This window comes from Neovison vison, chromosome 4 (assembly GCF_020171115.1).
Source record: "Neovison vison isolate M4711 chromosome 4, ASM_NN_V1, whole genome shotgun sequence".
Lineage (NCBI taxonomy): Eukaryota > Metazoa > Chordata > Mammalia > Carnivora > Mustelidae > Neogale > Neogale vison.
Genome location: NC_058094.1, coordinates 50,726,333 through 50,749,994, shown reverse-complemented (window position 1 = coordinate 50,749,994; position 23,662 = coordinate 50,726,333). Strand labels below are relative to the sequence as shown.

The 23,662-nt window shown below is 34.4% G+C and overlaps 1 protein-coding gene across 1 annotated transcript in view; it reads left to right on the top strand.

Moving 5' to 3' along the window:
- RALYL (RALY RNA binding protein like) overlaps window positions 1–23,662 on the top strand; it is a 695,589-nt gene that overhangs the window by 110,054 nt on the left and 561,873 nt on the right.

Sequence of the window (23,662 nt, the reverse complement as noted above, 5' to 3'; positions counted from 1 at the left end):
GGGAGTCTATGAACCAGAGAAATTGAGTATTAATACTAATATAATTTTATTGTTACCAGCATTCTGTTGAGATTTAGGAATACTCAGGGTATATTTGCCCTTTTAATAATTCAGGTATTCTCTATATGTGTTTGTCTCTTCAGTAAACTGTAATCTGACCAACAGTTAATCCTAACATATTGATGTTTCTATCTTTGTAATAGCACAAGATTTGGCACATATTGGAAACAAAATAAATAAGTGTACCTTCAGCAAATGAATAAATGTATAAATTATAGATACAGTGTTTAGTTGTTATTCAAAGTCCAGTTTTTGTTAGGTCAAATGTGTTGTCTCTTATTACCTTGCTTAAAAATAAACTGCGTGAGTTAAAATTTAGTGTTGAAGAGCTGGATTATAAATAGTGCAAAAAACATTTCCAGATAACATTTAATAGCTTTACAAGTGTGTTTTAATGAACTTTAAGATATAGCTTCCCCTGTAATTGCTGACAATTGTGTTGTTGTAGGTTGAAACTCACGCATGCTTATCAGAGGTTCTATTGACTTATACTCTTTCTGTTTATTGACTACTTAATTAGTTTTCCAAGATAGCTAATCAGGGAGAGATGTAGGTATTTAGGAGTCTTTCATTAAACCATGCTAAGAAATTTAACACAGAAACATGTGACTTGGAACTAAAGCTTAACCATGGCAGAACTGAAGACGTAATCCTCCATCATGAGTAAAATAGTTACAATTTAATATTTCTATTTTACTTTCCAGAATAACAGCATTTTCTTTTTGGTCCACTGGATGAAGAAATCTCACATGCACACATCCGTGGCTGTAAGGTTATTTCAGTTTCCATCTGAATCTTAGATTAGCAGAAGAAAGCACATTTCTATGGCCTGTATTATATTAAACACCTCAGTTCGGACACTTCCACGTGTTATTAGAAATATATCAATGAAATATAAAAATCATCATGTTTTTTCATGTTTTAAAACTGTGTTTTAAATCCAAATCAGTTCTGTACTTCTGTTCAACTATTTGCTAATATAATGGAATATTAATGAAGACAGTTTCCTAGCCATTTTTTTAACTTGTTACTATTTTTTTTTTTGAAAATGATTTCTCTCTCTCTCTTAAGTCAGTTGAAAACCACTAGCACTTTAAAATCTTACTCTTCTCAGTTCTATGTGAAATGAATTCCCCCAAATATTTTATGCTATTTTTTTAAAAAGGGAGAGACTTCCAATTTTTCTACTTCTCTCTACAGTCATACAAATTTTTAAAGAAATGTCATAGGATTATTTTGCTTCTTCAGCATAGCTATACATCTTTTTGGACATTTTGCTGCCTTATTTCTCTTAATATTAAAGTTTATCAGAATAAATCAATAGGTGGGATTATGGGATAATGAAAACAAAATGTTCATGTGAGTGATTACCTTGACATTTATACCATGTACATTGAGATAAGGACAAATTTTAGATCCTGATTTGACTTATGGTAAACTCAATGAACAGTTTCTGATCTTGAAATTTTTATATACTAGCGACAAAGGCGCTTATTGTCAAGTTACATTATTTTTTAATCTAAACTATTTTTCATATGACTTTTGGGAAACAGAAGTTACAGAGCTGATTTGTGGAAAGTACTTGCACCAAACAGAGTGAGAAATTGAGATGATAAAACCAGAAGATAGCTTTAGGTTTTCTGTTTTAAGCTTAAAACCTTGGAGATATATGAACTTTTGAATTTAAAAAATGCCACTCATTTATTCATTCTTTCATCCAAGCATATAGCCAATATTTATTAAAGCATATAATATTTGCTCATGTGAAAATTGAATCAGAGAGCTTTTTGTTTCAGGTTAAAGTGTTTTCATTTAAAAATTCTTAACATGGAATAATAAAAGACTCATATACCTCTAGCTCTCAAAGAATCTGTCCTTTAATAATTCATTTAGCCATTCATTTTATATTTATTCAGCAACAGATGCTCATTTACATAAAATAAGAAATACTATGTTCAAGAATTGAGGGATGTGAAACATATGTAGTTATTTAGAAAATATGAATGAGCTTTAATTTAGTGGAATCTGTACGGCGGCAATTAGAAAAAACACTGGATTAATTGTGTGAAATTTTTGAGGAATGGTAATAGGAATTGCAAGACAAACAAGCAAATAAAAAATTACATGTATTCCAACTTCCTTAAATTATATCTATTTATTTTCTGTTATTTATAGGTAATTTAGGAGCATAAATTGGATTCATAATGTGTTCTTTGTCATATAACTTATTAAAATGCCTATATTCTACCTTCTAAATCCATTTTCACTCTTATTCCATTAATGGTAAGGAAACCACAGTGACTGGTAATTGAGTGTAATAGTGATCATTGATCCTATGAAGTGTTATAGTCTACTTTACTGAACAGTTCAACATCAGTGGGATGATTTGGGTTGGGAAACTGAAGGTAGAGTAAAATATTAACATAAAGTGAAAGGAGCCATTCTACAGTCTGTAAGGGAAGAAAAGAGAAAGAGAGCATGTAGCTTCTAGTTTTTTTTTTTTTTTTAAGATTTTACTTATTTATTTGACAGAGAGAAATCACAAGTAGATGGAGAGGCAGGCAGAGAGAGAGAGGGAAGCAGGCTCCCCGCCGAGCAGAGAGCCCGATGCGGGACTCCATCCCAGGACCCTGAGATCATGACCCGAGCCGAAGGCAGCGGCTTAACCCACTGAGCCACCCAGGTGCCCCTAGCTTCTAGTTTCTTAAGGCAAAGAGATTTTTCAAAAACCAGCAACCTTTTGAATGGCAAAAATTATTTCAACAGTGTTCAAAATAAATCTTAGATATCTATGACTATGTCCAAAACAGATTTCTTAAGCAAGTATTTTTGGCTGGATGACTTTTTTGGGATAATTATAAATGATAAAAAGAAAAATATTCTCTCTAAAGATAGATTTGATGTGGGTCTGCTAGCTACATTGATTCTGGAACCCTGTTTACCTGGCTAAATGTTTTCAAACCACCTTCTAACAGGTATAAGTCAAGCTTTGGTATTGCAGCAAATATAATGGCACTCCATCCTGATCCTTCTTCAGGGCCAGTGGTCCCATCCATAGTTGCCTAGAGTACCAGCAGTACCTCACTCAATTTTTGGAAAATGTTTGAACCAAGGTTAAACCTTCTTTCACAGCACAGCCTATAGCCATTGACAAGCTGATCCAGGGATGCAAAGGTCTGGCCCTTTTGCCTCAGTTCAGGAAAACTATGGAGAAACTACCACTGCTTGACAATGAAGAACATTGGAAATGTCCTCTCGGTCAAAAGGATGTGAGCATTTGAGGGTCTTGGGCAAAGATGAAGGACAAAGCCTTCCCATAACTCTAAGAGAGTTACTCTCCAAAAGTAGAATTCTTATCCTGAGAGGAGCAAGTTGAATTACAAGAGTTCTATACCCTGGTGCTAAGACGAGGATAAAGAAAATTGGGGTGAGACACCATAAATTGCCCTGAAAATTAGAACTTTTTCTAATCTTCCTGTATATCACAGGGCATGAAAAGAGTTAGACCATTTGAAAACCTTCTAATTCCTTCTATCTTGAGTGGTTGCAGGAAGAGTAACAAGTTCTATTATGGTAACTCCATGAGTAAGACTGATATACCTAACTGCCTCAGAAGTAGCAACTGAAGCTTGAGGCCACGAGTGATTGGGGGACACACTGGCAGCTGCCATGATGTTTTTTTACATTCTTTACAGAGGGAGGAATGGGAATCTTTCTATGACTTAGGAAGAACATAGAAACCCCTTTCAGAAATTCCTCTCTGCATTTATACAGAGACTAAACCTGCCTTTCATCCTTTTCTTTTGATTTAGCTACTTATAGGTACACTTCACCTGGGTCTGTAATGTAATAAATCAATCTCAAACCCACGTGGGAAGACATCTTTGGTTTAAAACCTCAAAAAAAAAAAAAAATGTGAACAAAGAGTCTCTTCTGAGAAAGAGCCAGGGCCTCACTTGAGAGTTAATCTGGATCAAACAGAAAATTAAAGAGAAGAGTACAAAGTTTTCCTTCCCCTTGTAATTCTAGTTTATATGCTTTCAGTCTTTATAGACAGAGTTTTAAAATGTACTACCATATATGTTTTTAGGGGTGCCTGAGTGGCTCAGTCTGTTAAGAGTCCAACTCTTGATTTCAATTCTCAAGGTCCTGATATTGAGCTCTGGTCAGACTGCATTCAGTGGGGAGTCTGCTTGAGACTCTCTCCCTCTGTCCCTCCCTCCACTCGCATGTGCTCTCTTTCTCTCAAATAAATACATTTTTTAAAAATGTACAACTGGGGGACGCCTGGGTGGCTCAGTTGGTTAAGCGGCTGCCTTCGGCTCAGGTCATGATCCCAGCGTTCTGGGATTGAGTCCCACATCGGGCTCCTTGTTCGGCAGGGAGCCTGCTTCTCCCTCTGCCTCTGCCTGCCTCTCTGTCTGCCTGTGCTCACTTGCTCTCTCTCCCTCTATCCCTGACAAATAAATAAATAAATAAAATCTTTAAAAAAAAATAAAATAAAAATAAAATAAAAAATGTACAACTGTATATGTTTTTAAGTTAAAGTCTTTGGTTAAAGTAGTATTAATTTAAAAATGACATTCAGAACAAACTTTCCTCTCTTTCATTGAGAAAATTACTCAAGGCCAGAAGGAGAGTAGAAAACAAACTTCAAATCTATCTTTGATGGCAGTAAGTTAGAAGGGCTGCCAAACATGTAGAGAGGAAGGAGGTGAATGAGGAAGAAAAAGAAGTGAGGACTCCCACAGCTGGACATTTCAGAAGGCCAGTCAAGTTCACTTTTCAAAGGTGCAAGATGTATTCTGAGACACAAAAACAGATCCTTTATTTGAGTAGGTCAGAATGAATGGGGTATATTGCCTTGAGTTAGTAACTTCCCAGAATAGAGTTTGTCTGCCACAGAAGGCTGAAATAAATAAAGGATACACATCCAAGCCATATTTTTAGGAAGAAGTCTGTTTCCATAGCAGGGGAATTAAAGAAGTCCTTGAGTTGTGAAAAAAAAAAAAAAAATACACACCTATGTGTATTAGCTGTTAAGAAATAAAGGCTAATTGATCCTCAACCTAAAATTCTGGGTCAAAAAAATAATCCCATGAATCTTAGACCATAACTGATCCCTCCTAAATACAAACCACGTATAAATAGATCAGGAAGGAAAAACTCAGAAAGGATGAGTAATCAGAAAGGAACCAACAAAATGTCTATACAAAGATTCTATTTTTAAAAAATCCAAAGAAATGAATGTAAAAGGAAGAAAACAGAAAGGCTTTTTAAAAAATGTGCTCACGTAGCAGATAAAAACTTCAATCATCTTACCAAAATTTAAAAATTTTATGCATCTATGAACAGAGGAGGAAGAGCTCATGGGATGTATGGGAAGCTAAGGGAGTTGTTATTATTATGTCTCAAGTCTTCTTCTTCTTAACATGGTCAACAGAAGTTCTCAGACAGTGGTCAAATGGTCCTCAAATGGTTTATTTACTGCAGGTGTCTCCTCTTGCTACCCAGAGTAACAGAGAAGTCAGTGTACTTTTCAGATGGTTTATACATGCAGTAAAACTGTAACAGCTGCCACTAGCCAAGAGCAAATATATAGAGGCTGATGATGGAATTACCCCATGGATTTCAATAATGCATCCAAATTTTGGAGACGTTAAAATGTAAAAAAAAATGTAACTGAAAATTGGCAGATTAAACTGAACTGTCAGAACCAAGACAAATATCTGTGATATAAATACATTAAAATGAGGTTAGAATAAATGTTAAAAGATAAAGAATGCTGTATTTGACCACAAATCAAAGTTCAATTTCGTCCTTTCAACAACAGATATTTCTATAAGATGATTCTTAGGATTGATGGCATAAGCTTGATATACAAAACAAATGCCAATAAATAGATATGAAGGGTTGTGACTCTCCTATCACAGGATGTTGAATTAAGAAAGACAAATATCATATGATCTCCCTGATATGAGGAAGTGGTGATGCAACATGGGGGCTTAAGTGGGTAGGAGAAGAATCCATGAAACAAGATGGGATAGGGAAGGAGACAAACCACAAGTGACTCTTAATCTCACGAAACAAACTGTGGGTTGCTGGGGGGAGGGGGGTTGGGAGAAGGGGGGTAGGGTTATGGACATTGGAGAGGGTATGTGCTTTTGGGTAAATTGGAAGGGGAGATGAACCATGAGAGACTATGGACTCTGAAAAACAATCTGAGGGGTTTGAAGTGGCGGGGGGGTGGGAGGTTGGGGTACCAGGTGGTGGGTATTATAGAGGGCACAGCTTGCATGGAGCACTGGGTGTGGTGAAAAAATAATGAATACTGTTTTTCTGAAAATAAATAAATTGGAAAAAAAAATAGTCACTGAAAAAAAAAAAAAGACCAACAACTACAAATTAACCTACAATTATAATGTTAAAGTATAATGACACAATGAAGGTAAGGCAATTAAATCATTTTATCTACAAACAATATAACATAGACATCAATTAAAGTGAAATCTATAGAATACAGACTTAAATAGAACAGTCACGTTATTAGTAGAAAATTTTTATTTACCTATGTTGGTCACTGATAAATAAAAATAAAGAATATCAAACATAATTAAATCGTTGTATTAAATTAGCATTTCTATACTGCTATAACCTAAAAAGATCAAATATACTTTCTTTTTAGTATCAGTGGAAAATTAATAGGAATTGATAATGTCTTAGATTGTAAAGATGGCCTCAGTCTATCAGTCCAAGTAGAAGTAATGCAGAACGCATTCTCTAATAATGAAACAAATTCATTACAACATTAAAAAGTAAAAGAGCCTGATCCCTTTGATATTAAAAAACAAAAAATAGTCAGGTAAAACCTCTTATTTCAAAAAGTAATCCTACATAAAACAATGTGGATATTCTAGAAAATTAACAAAATGGAAATGTTTAATATCTAAACTGTTGGAATAGGGGCAGCAAAGCTCAGAGACTTATTCACAGACCTCAACATATATATTAGCCAAAAATTTTTTTTTAATAAGTTAAGCAAGAAGCATTAATAAAGACAAAATTGGAAAATAATGAATTGAAAAAAAAACAAAGGGAGCACGTAGGTGGCTTAGTTGTTGAAGCATCTGAGTCTTGATTTTGGCTTGGGTTGTGATCTTTGTGAGATCGAACCCTTTGTTGGGCTCTGCACTGGGCATGAAGCATGCTTAAGATTCTCTTTCTCCCTCTTCTTCTGCCCCTTCCCACCACTGTCTCTCTCTCTTTTCCTGTCTAAAAAAAGGGGGGGGAAAAGGAAAGAAAGAAAGAAAAACTAAAAGAAAAACAAAAAAAACTTAAGAAGACAAATCTCTGAGATAGGGTTTTTAAAGAAAAAAAAAGGGCTCACCCAATTAAGAAAAATGGAAGAAAGAACTGTGACCCAAATGAATGAATGAATGAGTGAAATAATCATACACAAACATAAAAATGTTAATATATGTATATTATTTTTATATACTCACATATTTATATATAGATACATACTTTATATATAATAATGCTTTCTTGCATACAATCATTATCTTTGCAAATAATGATCAGTTAACTGAAAAATACATCAAGAAAATTGAAAAAGCTATTATAAACTAAAGAATTTAACAAGTAAAATGAAGCTTTCTATTCATAACAAGATTATTTAAACAGAATGGTAGAAAAGACACCTTTTTACTCTACTAGGGAAACCAAAATACTATACACATAAACCTCCAGAAATGTGCAAGACCTGCATGAAGGCTAATTTATGTACGTAGAAGATTGAATTTACAAAAGAGAATTGATTATCTGTAAACTCCTGAAATTCTCATGAACCCAGTAAAGTACCATGGGGATTGTTTTAGTAACTGATGACATTATTTTCTGAATTTTATTATTTCTAAATAATAAAAACAGAATGAGGAGCTAAAAGAAAAAATCTGAAAGTAAAGAGTGGTGAGGGGAAATTAGCCTTATTGGATATTGAGATTCATTAAAAGCTTCTGAAAAGCCTGTGTATACATGTAGAGAGATTGCTGGAACAATAGCAAAATAAAAGAAATAGAGCAAATTACAAATGATAGTATAAAATAAAAGTGGCATTCAAATCTGGTGGCTTGTACAATGAATAAAATTGGGACAATCTTGATTCTATCTGTAAAAAAATAAGTTTGGAACCATATGTAATACCTTAAACCCTCAAAATTCTAAACTGAGCAAAAAAAACCCCACATAATTAAAAGATAAGAAGCCAGAGAAATGTTAGAAGAAAAATGATTATATATATTTATATGTATATATGACTTGTATGTTATAAGGATTTTTAAGTATGCTACAAAATTTCAACCCAATTAAAAAAATAATCATAAAAGCATTTTAAAAAATTTGTTTTTAAAAGTCATGTTACCGTAAGCAAAATGTGTTGACAATAATGGGGTATACATTTTCCCAAGATACATATAAAGGGCTCCAGTAAGTAGGTAAGAAAAAGATTAAAAACTTAATAGAAAAATAAGCTAAATACATGAGCAAGCAGCTCACAAAAAATAACTCCTAGACGTATCAGAAGGTTTTAAAAACCATTCTCTAGGGTGTGGCTTTGGAGAGACAGATGTACTCATGTCTAACTGGAAGGCAGTTTGGCAGTCATTATTGAAATTACCATGCACATCTAAGAATTTTCCTATAGATACATTCTCATATGTATAAAGTGATATAGATTAAATTTTATTCTTTAATATTATTTGTGATAACAAAATACTGTGAGCAAACTAAATGTCCTCCAAGAAGAAAATAAACTACATTCTATCCACACAGTCCATCTAAGAATTTTCCCATATATGTATTCTTATATGTACAAAAGAACAGTGATTAAATAATGTACTTGTCCACACTATAGAATAATAGGCACCTTTTAGAAGAGCTAAGGGGGACACCTGGGTGGTTCAGTTGCATAAACATCTGCCTTCAGGTCAGGTCATGATCCCAGAATCCTGGGACTGAGTCCTACATTAGGCTCCCTGATAAGCAAAGAGCCTGTTTTTCCCTCTGCCTGCTGTTCCTCCTGCTTGTGCTCACTCGCTTTTTCTCTCTCTCTCTGACAAATAAATAAATAAAATCTTAAAAACAAAATAGAACTAAAGAAGTCTTTATGTAGTGATATGAGATTATATTAAGTGATATGTGAAAAGTGTGCTTGCCTAGTTTTTTATACCATCTGTATAAAGGAATATTTATATATATTTGTTGAATATGCAAAAATGTATACTGAAATGTATATAGAAGAGACTGAAAGAATTTGCAGCTCATGGGAAGAGGACTGGTGGCAGGTCTGAGGGAGACTCTTATGTTAGGAGACTTGAATAAGTGCCTTTTTCGTATCTCCTGAATTTTAAACTGTGCCATTGCCTTACCTTAAGCAAAATAATGAAGATTATTAGTTTCAGAGAATATTACATTTTGGTCAAAACTGGCTGAATTAAAAAAAAATTAAAAATTGGCTGAATTAGCTGCCAAATTTATTGTTAATTTAAGTCTATTTAAATAGATTATGTGTATTAAAGTACAGTAAAGATTCTTGTAGCCTTTCTGTGAAATGTAATCCAAGAACATAGAATTGTCCACTAGCTACATGGTTGATAGCTAATTCTGAATATTTAATCGAGTGGGGAAATTGTTTTCATTTTGCTATCCTACTGTCTGGCAAATTATTTTCTGGGTCAAGGACACAAATATTAAAATAATGTAGAATATCTCCTTAAATTTTAAGAATTTATTGAAAATAATGGTTTACCTTGATAACAATAATTCATTAAAACTTGGAGTAAGACTTAGCTTTTAACACAACTGATAGTTTTGTCCAATTACTTGACTAAAATACAAAGAATCTTAGTATTTTGTAAAAGTATTATTATTTTCAATTTGGGAAATTGCACATGCCTGTGATTAACTGATGTATATAAAACCTGTGTCCTTCGTTCTTTGTTACCTTAGACTCTGATCATCATACATTTAGAGAGTTGTTTAAACTCATGTTTCTTTGAAGTGCCTGGGTGACTCAGTTGGTTGGGCATCTGCTTTTGTCTCAGGTCATGATCCCAGGGTCCTGGGATTAAACCCCACGTGGGGCTCCTTGCAGAGTGGGAACCTGCTTCTCCTTCTCCCACTCCCTCTACTGCTTTCCCTGTTTATGTTCTCTTTCTCTCTCTCTCTCAAATAAATAAATAAATAAATAAAATCTTAAACTCATGTTTCCATCATGACTTTGCCAAAGACATCTTTACTCTGATTTGCCAAAAATTATTACCTCTTCTCTTGCTAATCAGTTTACTTTCTGGCATCTCTGTCCTAAATCTGCTTAAATGCCTGGTTTTAAATTTATATTTACAGTTTATAGAAACTCAGGCTAAGAAAGATAGGGCAAATTACTTTTGGTGTTCTCTTCTCTAACCATCTTTCACTTAATGCAAATCATTCATTAGACTTCTCTCAGAAAGTGTGTCATATCATGCTCAAAAGTGAGAAAGATAAGTTATTTTATTTCCGTAAGTTTTATTAAGTTACTATGAATACTTGTGTTTTCATGTTTTAACAGTTGATATAGAAAATTACGTAGAAAAGTAGGAAAGCTGTTTTTTACACATTACACATGCATTCTGGCAAGTATGGTTAGAATAAAAGCAAAATCTTAGTGATTTATTATTTTGGCCTATCCATTTCTCCTGTTTGCTTAAACATTATCAAATTTAACTGTAGTTGTTTTCTGATAGATTTATTTATGTTTCATTTCAGGATGTTCAAATGTTTATTCTCACTCTGTATCTATAAATTTAATGATCTAAATTCAGCATTTCTCAAGAACTTGAAATTGAAGAGATTATCCTTTTTTACTTCTAGAATCTTTCTCAATCTCTATTTGGACCAGGTAGGCACAGATAGGGGGCTAGTAGAAAAAATAATATACTAAACCTTTTCAAAATAAACTTAATTTGAAGTTACTAGAGAGCTTCATTTGTGTGTGATCATTTGCTAAGCATGATTTTAGTTGTGGATCTGATTAATTTTGAGTAGCACATGTTAATTAAAATTTAATAACACTTCATTTAATTAGGTTAGGTATTCTCAAAAGTACTCCAGAACTAGATTTTGTGATTCATAGAAGCAAAAATATCCACTTCTTATTCAAAATAACGATCCCATGTTAAATGGGAGAGAGTGAGAGCAGCAGGGTTGAAGCACATGTACATCAGTACCAAATATTATTTTGTGATATTTTAGCTACACATAATTCTTAGTTCCTAAATTAACTCATCTTTCATGACGTAACCATAGCTAGGAAATTGAAAACACTGTGCTAGATGCTTGGGGCAGAGTAAAGATGAATAAAACAGCTTCTGACCTCAAGGATATTAAATCTAGGAGGATTAAACAAAAGGCATTTTATGATTGCACATTAGAATTTCCAAAGTAGGTGCTCAGAGGCTCTGTAATTCAGCCACTGAAGGTGAGTTTTTACCATCTTGCTTCCCTGCTCTCCTGAACATATTGTCTCTGTCCTTATGATGTCAAGATGGCTACCTTGATTCTTGGGTCATGTGCCAGGATCCAGTGGAAGAGGGAAGGAGGAGATAATTAGAGGGGTTTCTTAGCAGTGAAGAAAGCTCTCAAGCAGAGTTCTCCTCCTATCCTATTGATTAGAGTTGTGCCACACCTGGTTTCTAAACTGATAACCAACAAAGGGAATGGTTTTGCCCTGATTGGCTTCCTGAAGTACGTGGTCCTTTAAAGAAGGGTTTCTACTGGACAAAATTGGGCTTCTGCTAGCAAGGAGGATAAGGAAAGGGACAGATTTTGTTGAGGCAACCACCAATAGCTGCTGTATTATTGAAAATTTTTGAGGACTAAAGTGTTATGATCAGAGTCGTGCTTTTTGTCTCACGCGGGAAGTTAAATGTAATTTGTCACAGTTGGAAAAGCACAGTATTTGGTTTCATGGAAATGTATGATTTTATGTTTTCCTTTTCTTCTTTCCCTCCTCCTTTTCCTTCTTTCCCTTAGTCTGTTCTTATTATTTCAGTCATTACTTAAATTGTAAAATATTTTTATCTGTTACCAATCCTTACCTTTTTTTCCTCGTAAACCCTTTCCCTCCAGCTTAATTTAATCTGTTACCATTATTTCTTCTGTAGACAACTAAGATAGTCATAAAACATGGCTGAATGCTGCCTGAATCCAGCATTAACTCTCTACAATACGATTGGCTGTCCTTTCTGAGACCTAGTGCAAAATGAAGGTACAAAGCTTTTTCCCCCAAATTATTAAAACTTTAATATGACAATAACAGAGCATTAAATCAAGAACATGACCCTGTGGAACAGCACCGAGTTCTTTTGTATTGCTTCTAGGATGAGGACCTACATCCTGAATATGAGCTAAATGTTACCAGCTTAATTCTCCACCTACATCTGTAATGTATCAGCCTGTTCTTTGCCCTCTGTTCTCCGGCTTAATAATTTTCTTTCACTGCCCTTCACATCACTACACCACTGGCCATTTGCATATGCTGTTTTCTCTGTGTGCCTCTCCTTTCCTGTTTATCTTTCAGCTCACATCACTCATCACATCCTCCTAAAATCTTCATTGACTTCATAAATGTGGCAGATTTCTGTCACATGGTAGGTTTGGGGTTTTATTTTTATAGCAATTGTAACATTTATAGGGTCTTTATTATATTTTATTTGGTTGGGTTTTTTTTTCACATTTTCTTAATTTTCCTTTTATCAAATTACTGGCCATTTGGTTAGGAAGATCAAACCTTGCTACTTAGCACAGTGCCACACATGTAGGGAGGTCAGTAAATACTCAACAATTGAATGGCAACATGGGGAGTGATGAGAATAGAGTGGAGACTAGGACAAATGTATTCTTTGCCATCATAATACGTACAATATAGACAAATTAACAGTGAGGTTTTATGAAACTAATGCATCAGTTTCATTATCTGTAAAATTTTACATATTTTGACTGAAATGAATGAAAGATGGTTCATTAACATTTTTCTCCTTGTTAAATTTTTTGTGCAGATGGAATGGCTTGCCAACATGTGTTGGTTTTGATATGGATAAAACTTTTGTTTAGGAATGGCCATGAACAGAGTTAAGTGAATTAAAGTGCTTCACACACTCTCCACTTTGATATTCAACCCAGAGTTATTCTCTTAAGTGAATTTGAAATACAGTTGACCCTTGAACAGCATTGGGGTTAGCAACCCACACACAGTCAAAAACCTATGTCTAATTTGACTCCCCACTAGTAGTTAATAGCCTACTGTTGACAAAAAGCCCTACTCATACATAATCAACACATATTTTGCATGTTGTATGTATTATATACTGTATTTTTATTTAAAAAATTAAGAAAATGTTATTAAAATCTTTGTTGTTGTTGTTGTTTATTTATTTACTTTAGAGAGAGAGAGAGAGAGAGACAGAGAGCATGAGCAGGGTGTCAGGCAGAGGGAGAAGCAGACTCCCTGCAAAGCAGTGAGCCTGACATGGGTTTGGAGCCAGGGACTCTGGGATCATGACCTGAGCTAAAGGCAGATGCCCAGCTGACTGAATCACCCAGGCACCCCAAGAAAATCTTAAGGAAGAGAAAATATATTTACAATACTGTACTGTGTTTATCTAAAAAGTCTATATATAACTAGACCTACACAGTTCAAACATGTATTGTTCAAAGTTGAACCGTGTACACCTGCTCCTTCATCCTTCATGTGACTGGTCTCAGCCAATCATGCGGTTGCATCAGGAGCTAGAACATAATGTCTGAGTGGGTATCCTGAAGAAGGTTCATCTCCGTTCTACATTTATAGAATAAATAAATAGGTTCCACTTACATGCAAAATGGAGGAATTGCTGTATTTATTCATGCTAAATAAGGCTAAGTCAGCTGGAAAGAATTTCTCAGTATTTTATCATGGTACTCACTGTCTTCATAGTAAATATAGAGGGTAAAATTTTTCCAAGAAATATTTGACTTTTACAAAGGGTCAGATTTTGCCCTTGGTGTGAAGGTAGTTTTAATACATCTGTTAGAAAGAATCTAAACTGCATTTATGTTGTGAATAGCTGACCAAATGCATAACCTTCTCTCCTGCTGAGAAAAGGAAATGGTTGTTCCTTTTCATTGTGATAACAAGGCGGAGGGAGAGCGTCCTTAAAGTTTTCTTAAGGTTGCAGATACCAACTGACATGCTCAGAAGTGCTTTGCTGGTTGTCTTTTTAACTTCACATTTCTTTAATCAAAGCTAGAAGAGATATTTTTTTAGGAAGCTTCAATATTTCCCAAATGTAAGGGAAGCTTTTATTAACAGTTTTGGAGTCATTGGTGCACAGAAAAAGCTTAGGAAAGATGGAGCTATTTGAGGTGAAGAAACACATTTTTTTTTTCTCATCCTTTCATCACTTAAATATATTAGAATGTGTTCCTATTAAACTTCCAAGGAAAATGTATCTTTTGAACTGTCTTAGTCATAAAAGAATTTTTTTTCAAAAGGTACAAATTCTCTGAGGTAATTTGTGGAGATGGAAATCAGATATGTCACTAGTTTTGTTCTCTTTCTTGTCCCACAATTTATTTTTAAATGTATATGTAAAATCCTTGCATTGTACCTAAAATTCACAAATGGTGTCAGTGTACATATTTTTTAACAAAAATATTTTTCATTTTAAAACATGAGCTGGGTAAATACTTCTCCACATTCTAATACCAAAATTTGTAATTGAAATTCCAAATCTCTGTAGTGGTAGTGATTTTATAGAAAAGCATACACATCCTTCATAGTCAGAATGATATCAGATTTACTGTATTTTGCTTAGGTTTATCATGAAGCAAATAATACCATCTGTTGATCTGTGTTGCCTATACTATTATGAAATATACATAGATATATGATGGGCATTTTAAACTTGATATTTTCCTTATGCATTGTTTGTCATTCCACTTCCCCCTTCTCTCTCTTTCTGTACATATATATATGTACCATATATATCTACATATATATGTGGTATATATGCATATATGTGTATTTGTAAATGTATGCACACAAATAGATGTATATAAACACACTAAAAATCTTACTCTCGATTTACTTCACTGCAAGAAAGTTGCACTTCATATATAATTATAGATATATAAATGTATATGTACATACATGCCATGTGTGTTGGCTGCTTCACAGAATTAAATGGAAATACCAAATATACAGACCTTAATACTTATTTGTAGTTGCTTTAGAAGTTAAAATGATATGGAGTCATTCATTCATTGAGCAAATGGTTACTTAATGTCTACTATGTATAGGAGCACAAAAACATTGTTGCCTTGTGTAGGCTTCTAACAATAAAGTCTTCTCCCAATGCTTTTTTGCATACTCCTTTTTTTTGGTCTGACTCAAGTGAATTGGACCTAGGAAATTAAAACATGATTTTAGATTCTTGATGGTTCCAACTAAAATTATTAGGAAGCATTTGTCACTTTCTTCAGTGTCTCTGATTTTGGGCTAACTTAGGAACTTCCAGGAGTTAAAGAAAAATTGGTTCCCTGGAGTTTTCCATGAAAGTAATTCTTACTTAGATTTGAGGAACTATGGTGGTGCCATTTTTCAACTTCTCATTTTTTTGAGATATCTCAAAGTTTCCTAATGACAAGTCATTTATTAAGGAAAACTGTTATTTTATGGTGGAGAAAAGCCTTTTTCTGAGTATCATAGTAGAAAGAAGAGGGGAGATAAGACAGTCTTAGGGAAAATAAAGGGGGAATGAAGAGATTGAAAGGCAGAAATAAGACTTGTGATTTTAATTTCAACAGGTAATGATCTTGGAAGCCATCATTTCTGCCCTTATAAGAAAAAGCCAAACTGAAAATCAGTGGTTTTTCTTGGACCCAGGAGAGACACGAGATCTCAAGGCAAACTGCCATGCTGAAATCTAGAAAGACAGACTAAGCCAGAGAGGCATATCTAAAATCTGCTTCTCTGGAGCAGAAGCCACTGGAGCCATACACTGGTTAAGGATCACTGAAGTGGTAATTTTGATGAATTTTAAAAGTTATAGACTAGCGTGGTTGTGAAAAACTCTTTAGGGGTACAGTCTTAGAGGATATTACCATTGTGTCATGGGTTTTGCCCCCTGAGGAACTGAGGAAGACCCTCTTCTAGAAGGAAGAGAGGAAGAGTACTCGTTGTAAAATATGTCCAGAGCCTTCGCCATCACAAAAACCTGTTCTCCTGGAGACTAGTCCTTCCCAGAGTCTTATCGCAACTGGGAAGAGGATTTCTCCCACTGCAGCCCCTTTAGTCTTCTTATCCTACTTGGGTTGAGGGGTAATTCTAAAAAACTGAGACTTAATCATATGATTATGGAACTCTTCCTCTTCTTCATACATTACCCTGCCTGTCACCCAAACTCCCAACAGCCCTCCTTCAAAAACTGTCAGAACAAACAGACAAAAATTCAGTAAGGAATTAGTTGACCTGAGGAACAGTATCAATCAACTTGATCTTATTAGCATTTTTAGAATACCCCCATATAACAGCAGCAGAGTACACATTCTTTTCAAGCTCACATGCCACATTGTCTACCATAGATCACATTCTGGGTGAGTAAAAGGCAGGAATAAAATGTAGAAAGAAAAAAAATGATAAAGGAAGAAATTTACCCAGAAATAATCTTGGCAAGAAGAAAAATCCTAGGAGAAAAGAGAAGGTAAGAAGAAAGCTAGAAAAAGAAAAACAAATAATAATAGTTGCCTCTTCCTGAGCTTCTGTTGCATGTGTGCAAGTTCTGTGCCAAACTCATTTCATACATTATCTCACTGAATCCTCACACACTCTGATTTGGACTTCCATCATCATTTGCAGATGAAGGAACTGAGACTCAAAGAAGGTCAGTAATTTTAAGTGACAGAGCCAAGATTCAAAGCCAGAGACCCGACTTCAACGAAAATGTGACTTTGTTGATTCTGTAAATGTGGGATTAAGGCTACCTTTTATGATGTTGGGCTGCATGGATCAATCTAGAATGGGTCTATTCATCCATAAGCGTTTTACAGGGTGCCTGGTGCCTGGTAGTGTATTCCTATTTTTTCCGGGTCCTTTCTCTAATCAGACTCTAGCTTCCCAGACTCCAGCCAAACTTCTTGGCAATCAGCTCTTCTTCCCCTTTGCTATATATCTTGTTTTCCGCTGCAGGTCAGTGAAGTGTGTCGGAAATGTGCTCATCAGTACCCCACCGATCCCACTTTATACTATTTAATGTAGTGAAAAGGCTATTATAGTAAAGTCGGTGACCATGTCTACAAATAGAAGTTACAAGTATCTATTATTTTCGGGAAATGGAACCAGGATTGGAATAGAAACTATAGAGGAGACGGTGAAAATCAGAAAAACTTTTTCCGTCTAAACTGTGACATCATATTCCTGAAAGCAGTGATATACTGCAATATATTGCATGATTCTTAAGGGCAAGGACCGTAACTTATTCATCTTTGTTTCCTCCAGCTAGGGATTTTATAAATAGAAGTTGTTTTAATAAATGTTACATGATTTATAATCCTTCATAATCATTTAAAATAGTAAAACATGCCTCAAGTTTTAGGAAAAGCTCATAAATATATCATAAATATATTGCATACAAAATTAAATATATTTTATACAAAGAAATGCAGTGCACTATTCATATAACACATAAATAATATAGCTGCATTGTATCATAAATTTGGCCTACATCTAACAAGCTAGCTATAAAAAGCATTTCCATTTTTTTATTCCTTTAAATTTAAAAGAGTTTGTTAGAAGGCCTAGGTTTCTGAAAAAGGCTGCCCTTGGTACTTTCAATAATGTTTTCCTTTGATCTCAACATATGTACCTTAGCAAACAAAAAGTCATTCCATTTCTTGGCCTAGAGCTGAGCTCTTAAAAAAAATCGGTTTTCCTCTTTGCAATTCAATGCACAGTGTTAAATTGGTAAACCAGCATATTAGTAGGTGAAAACATTTGAAATATTGTTTTAAATTAAATGTCTTCAAATAAACCAAATGAGGAAAATTATGGACTGCCTATATGACCATACATACTAAATTTCAGAGACTTACTAAGAAGGGGGGAGTTTCTCTTGTATTCTGATTTCCATCATCCATCATCAAACAAGTGTTTTGTCAGTTAAAATTTTAAACATGCCATCTTGCAACAGATGAGTGCGACAGAATGACTCAATGCAGCAATTATTCTGGTAATCACAGGGTTGGAATACTAGAATGTGTTAAAAGAGATTGGAATGTCACTACAGCAGTTACGTAATCAAAATTTTAAATATTTTCTTTGTGAGTCTCTTGTGTTACATAGTTGGATCATGTAATATAGTTAATAGCATATGTGAAATGCTAGAAATGTGATGCAGTGAATTTTGAAGTATGTGCATGTTTGTGATAGTGTCTGGATTTTGAATAATGATACTTTATCTAATAAACATTTTGTAAATAGAAGTTATTTCAATACATGAATTATAACCCTTCATTACCATTTAAATAGTAAAACATGCCGCATGTTTTCAGAAAAGCTCATAAATATATTGCATACAAGATTAAATATGTTTTGTACAAGTACATTAATGCATTAAAAGGTTTCTCTGTTTCACGAAGTGCATTAAAATTAGTAGATTAGTGGTTTGAGATATTCAACTAAGTAGACTGGTTATTGGACTATTGAATATCTTGGCAGTTTTTCTGTTGAATCAATCAAGTGTCTTAATGTCATATATAGTTAATATTCTTCCAAGCCACTGATCTTCCCTTCTTCCCTACTCCTCTTCCCTCCTTACCTTCCTTCCTTCCACTGTGGATAACATTATTCCATTTGTACTATTAACAAGATGAACTTTTAGTGGTACTTTGAGCCATTTAATGATCTTTCTTAACCATTCCATGACTCAGTTTCCTGTTTGAGAACCAACTTCATCTAGTTCTTTTGAAGTGTGCCTGAAACATATTAAAATCTCATACATTGAGAACCAATTTAGTGGAATTTCATTACAAGGATTGTATTCCTTCAGAATTTTTCAAGTCCCTGTTTATTATTTTTTTAGTAAACATTTCATTTATAAAAACACTAATTTTTGGTACTGGTATGAGCTTTTTGTCCCCATTATTTAGTATTAAGGACTAGGGAATTATTAATGCCTCTCTAGAGCCTGTTTCCTTTGTTCTCACAGATCTGTGAAGGTAAACTTCGGCAGTGTTTCTCACTTGCAGAGACTGGTTACAACCACTTTATCTACTAACTTGATTCTGAAGGTGTCGGAGTCATAATTCTGTCACTAACATTTGCCTCCTGCATAACCCATGATGCTGTATTTTCATCAGAAAATGTTCCTCAATATCTCATGGGAGGCTCTTTTTGCTCTTACTGCCTGCACTGTTAACTTTCTCTGGTACACTTAATTCTATGGAGCTTGGATTAAACTGTATGTCCATGCCCACATTTCTAATAACCTTTCTCATAGTAGCATAAGGACTGCTGTGTTAGTGGGAAAGGAGTGACATGACCCATCATATGGAACTTTTCAGTGAAAGTTACAAGGTCCATTGTCATAGAGTCCCTATTGTGGGGAGAGAACACCTTACAGCTCAGTCTGGAATGCTACTTTCATTATTTCACTGAAACAATGCACGTTTTTAAAATCACCTGATGATTCTCATACATTATGTTCTTGATGTCCTTGTCAGTTTTTCTCACTGGATTTTAGATTTCTCCTTCCCTGAATAAATTCATTAATTACACTGTCCTCCTGAGAGTCCCATCAGTGACTATCCCTCTTCATAACTGGTGAAATATCCTGAACTTGTAGTTTTTTGATATCCTCAACTGCTCTGGCTTTTGACATTCCTTCATTTCAGCCACCTAGTGGTGAGGTCAAGTCTTAAAAAGTATCCCTCAGAAGTACTCCACCTTCCAATTGACAACCTCAAAGATCAACAAGTTCTCTTCATATTCTTGACAACTAACATGGAACTGACAATGGGCAAATTTGAACCCAAATTTGACCCTCCTATATATTCCTTACTTATTCACCTCTATTCCTAAGCAAAAGATGAAGATAATTTGTTTCAACATCACCCAATTACTTAGTTCTAAGATGGCTTGCCACTTGGCATTCAAAAGTTCTCCTTTGCTAATACCATTCTATATGGGTAGCAGATAACTTTTGATATGTATCTCTTGCAGAAATATACAAACAATAAAAACATTTATGGGATTTATTTGCAAACAGTAAGTAATGAAAACTTATAAACTCAGATTTATTTCATATTAACAATTTTCTGTATTGTATATGATTGCATACATTCCACTGTCACATATGATTGTATGGATTATGGTACCTGAATTTCAGTGAAAATTTTGTTAATTTATGACTCGAATCCTTAATATACTGTTTTAGATAACATGTCTCTTGTGGTCCATTTTAAACTGTATCAGATTCTAGTCTTTCTGATTGTTTCTCTACTAATGACCACTTATTGTCCTAATTAGACTGTTCACTCCTTTTCTAGGAGATAAAAGTAGAGTTTTTTCTCTTCGCACTTAGATAATTGGTTAACTTCTCCTAATTGAAATGCTCTCTACAATAGGTAGACAGTTAAAAATTTTACTTTTTAACTTTATGCCTTGAACACTTAGCTGTTTTTATTTTTAAATAATGTCATAATAGCAAGGAATATTTTTAAAATAACATGCCAGCCCAATTAAAATATTTTCATTTTTCTGTAGAAACATATTGGTAGATCAAAACATTGGCAGTAAATATACTAATTAGAACTATTTTGTTTGTTTTTATATAATTAAGGTAAAAATGTAGCCATGTATGACAAACAATAAAATTAGAGTGATTTAAAAACATGTTTTTTTTTTTTCTCACGGAAAATTCTATATCCTTTTCCACTAAGGGCATGACCCAGAATTTGCATACATTACTTCTGTGTTGTTCCCATTGGACAGAACTTACTTGCAAAGGAAATTTTTAATTGTTCTTTTTCTAGGCAGCCATGAGTTTGACTTAAAATAGTGAGTCTGAGGACTAAAGTGTTAATGGATATTGAGAGGCAACTAGTGTTTTCTACCTCCTATGGTGGTAAGATTTCTCCAGTCATATTTCAAAAATTTTTTTTTGGTTGATCTTAGGTCTAATCCAGAGGATTTAAAAATGAATGAAATGGTAGGGCACAGGAGTGCAAAGCCTTGTGAGCTCAGGAAGTGGTGCCATTAACTCAGTTTGGGGTGTGAAAGGGATTACAAAATACTTCAAAAAAAGATATGGCGTTAATTAGTGAATTTAAATACAATTAGAGTATCCCAGGTGAAGAATGGACCAAGATTTTCTTGGCAGTGGAGGGCAGTAGAATAAGTGACTTCAAAATATGCCTTTTGGTGTATTGATTATTTGGGAGCTATAGACACTTGGAAAACAATAAATGCAAGTAGAGGCTTTCCCTGAACTCCCTTTATGTGCCTAAAGACAGATCCTCCAAAAGGAACTCACTTATTTACAGTACTACCCAGAAGTTTCATCAACCAGGCCAAGATTGATTCTTATCACAGGAGAGACTAGAAGTCTATGCTACACCCAGATAAACTTTGTCACAAACTATCATACCTCCCATCTATTCTTTAAGGCCTCATTTGCCTTTCCTAAAAACCACTTACTATCCCCTATCCCCTAAGAGACCTACATCCCTCTTCCCCTTTCTGTATTAAGACAGTATTTAATCCTGAATTGTAAGCCACCACAGGGAGCTACTCATTTCTGCCCACCACCTCCCATGTATACAGATGTATCCATGTTAATAAATTTCCGTTTGTTCTTCTCTTGTTAATCAGTCTTTTACTACAGGACTCTCAGCCAAAAACTCAGAAGTAGAGAGAAAAATTATTTTTCCTCTCCTCCATTAATGAGATATACTATGAAAACTAGCTATGTCATGAAATGTCACAATACGGACAGAGAACAGGAGTAAATTCAATTTGGTCGTACTAGATTTGTAGAGGGAATGTGATAGAGATGAACTGTAGAGGTATCTCTTGGTGTGATGTGAAGGGTCATATGTGTTTGAATTTCGTTAAATAGATCAGGGGTCGACAATCAGGGGCCCCTGGGCCAAATCCTTCTTGCCAATAAAATAAGGTTTTATTGGAGCACAGTTACATGCACTGTTTACCTCAAGTATCTGTGTTGCCTTCTTGCTACACTGGCAGAGTTGAGTAGTTGTGATAGATATGATAAGGTTCACAAAGTTTAAAATATTTTCTGTCTGGTCCTTTACAGAAAAATATTGCCAACCCCTCAGATGTAAACAGTGATATTTTTTTTTTTTGGAAATTTTAAAGCAGTAGAAACCCACTCATGGGAGCTCTTTCAAGAGTGTGTGGAATAGTAACTTTCTCATGTTAGATATCTTGATGAAATATTTTTTGTTTTGCTTTGTTTTCATTTTATTGTTAATGTAGACTATGCTTAGAGACCAGAATACAAAGGAATCAGAAGAGAATGTTCTATAAATAGTTTGTTTACTGCCACTGGGGAAAGCAATTCAAAAAAAGGATTAAAGAGTTTGCCAAAAATGTATTAGAGTTTGTTTTAAGAAGGACCAAAACTCTTACATTGAAAAAAATGGGTGGGCTTGGGTTGCTATTTTAATTAATATTTGTGTTTGCCTTTCATTGAGAACTTTCACAGTAATGTTAATTATTGGGAGTCGTCTTGGCTCTGTTCATTGTCATTCCGACACAATAGGAGCTGTTACAATAAAGCAGTTCTGGGCTGTGACAAATACCAAACAACCACAGAGCCCGTGTGGGTTAGCTCACCATCTCTAGACCTAGAAATTTGTCAGTTTCCAGAGTGACTTCTTTCAAAAACAAGCCGTCCCCAGATTTTCCTACCCTTGAAGTTTTTCAAGAGCTCTTCATGAAGTTGTCATATGGTATTAATGCACAATGAACATCATTCATTTAGTCTACATTAATCTGACAGACATTATACTTTAAGTAATTACTGCCTACTGCATTACCTTTGTCCTTTGTGAGCTTTAATTTCACATGTCAACAGTAATCACTTTGGAGTGTGATATTTGTAGGTACAAAAATGTCTTGCCTTGGCAGATGTGTACTTGAAAGGGAATGCCTTAAGCTAGGAACTCTTGCACTTTTTTTTACTTCCCATAATAACACTTTTTAAACAAGTTTTTAAGGTTTACTGTCACTAATGTATTTTTTTTATTCTACTGTTCTAAATAAAAATATTTTCTCCTTTATTAATGCAATATAAATCACTGTGGCCTATTATTAAACAAGCAAATTCTGATAGAACTCTTATATTCCTCATAGTAATGTGATATCCCATCAGTTCCTTGGATTTTGTTTTATATTTTTTCAATTCCTTGGATTTTAAATGACAGCCATACAATAGAATTGGCTTTTGTTTATATAGTGAGCATGTAGACTAATCTGATGTCTTTAATCTGTTTTCAGGAAACTCTC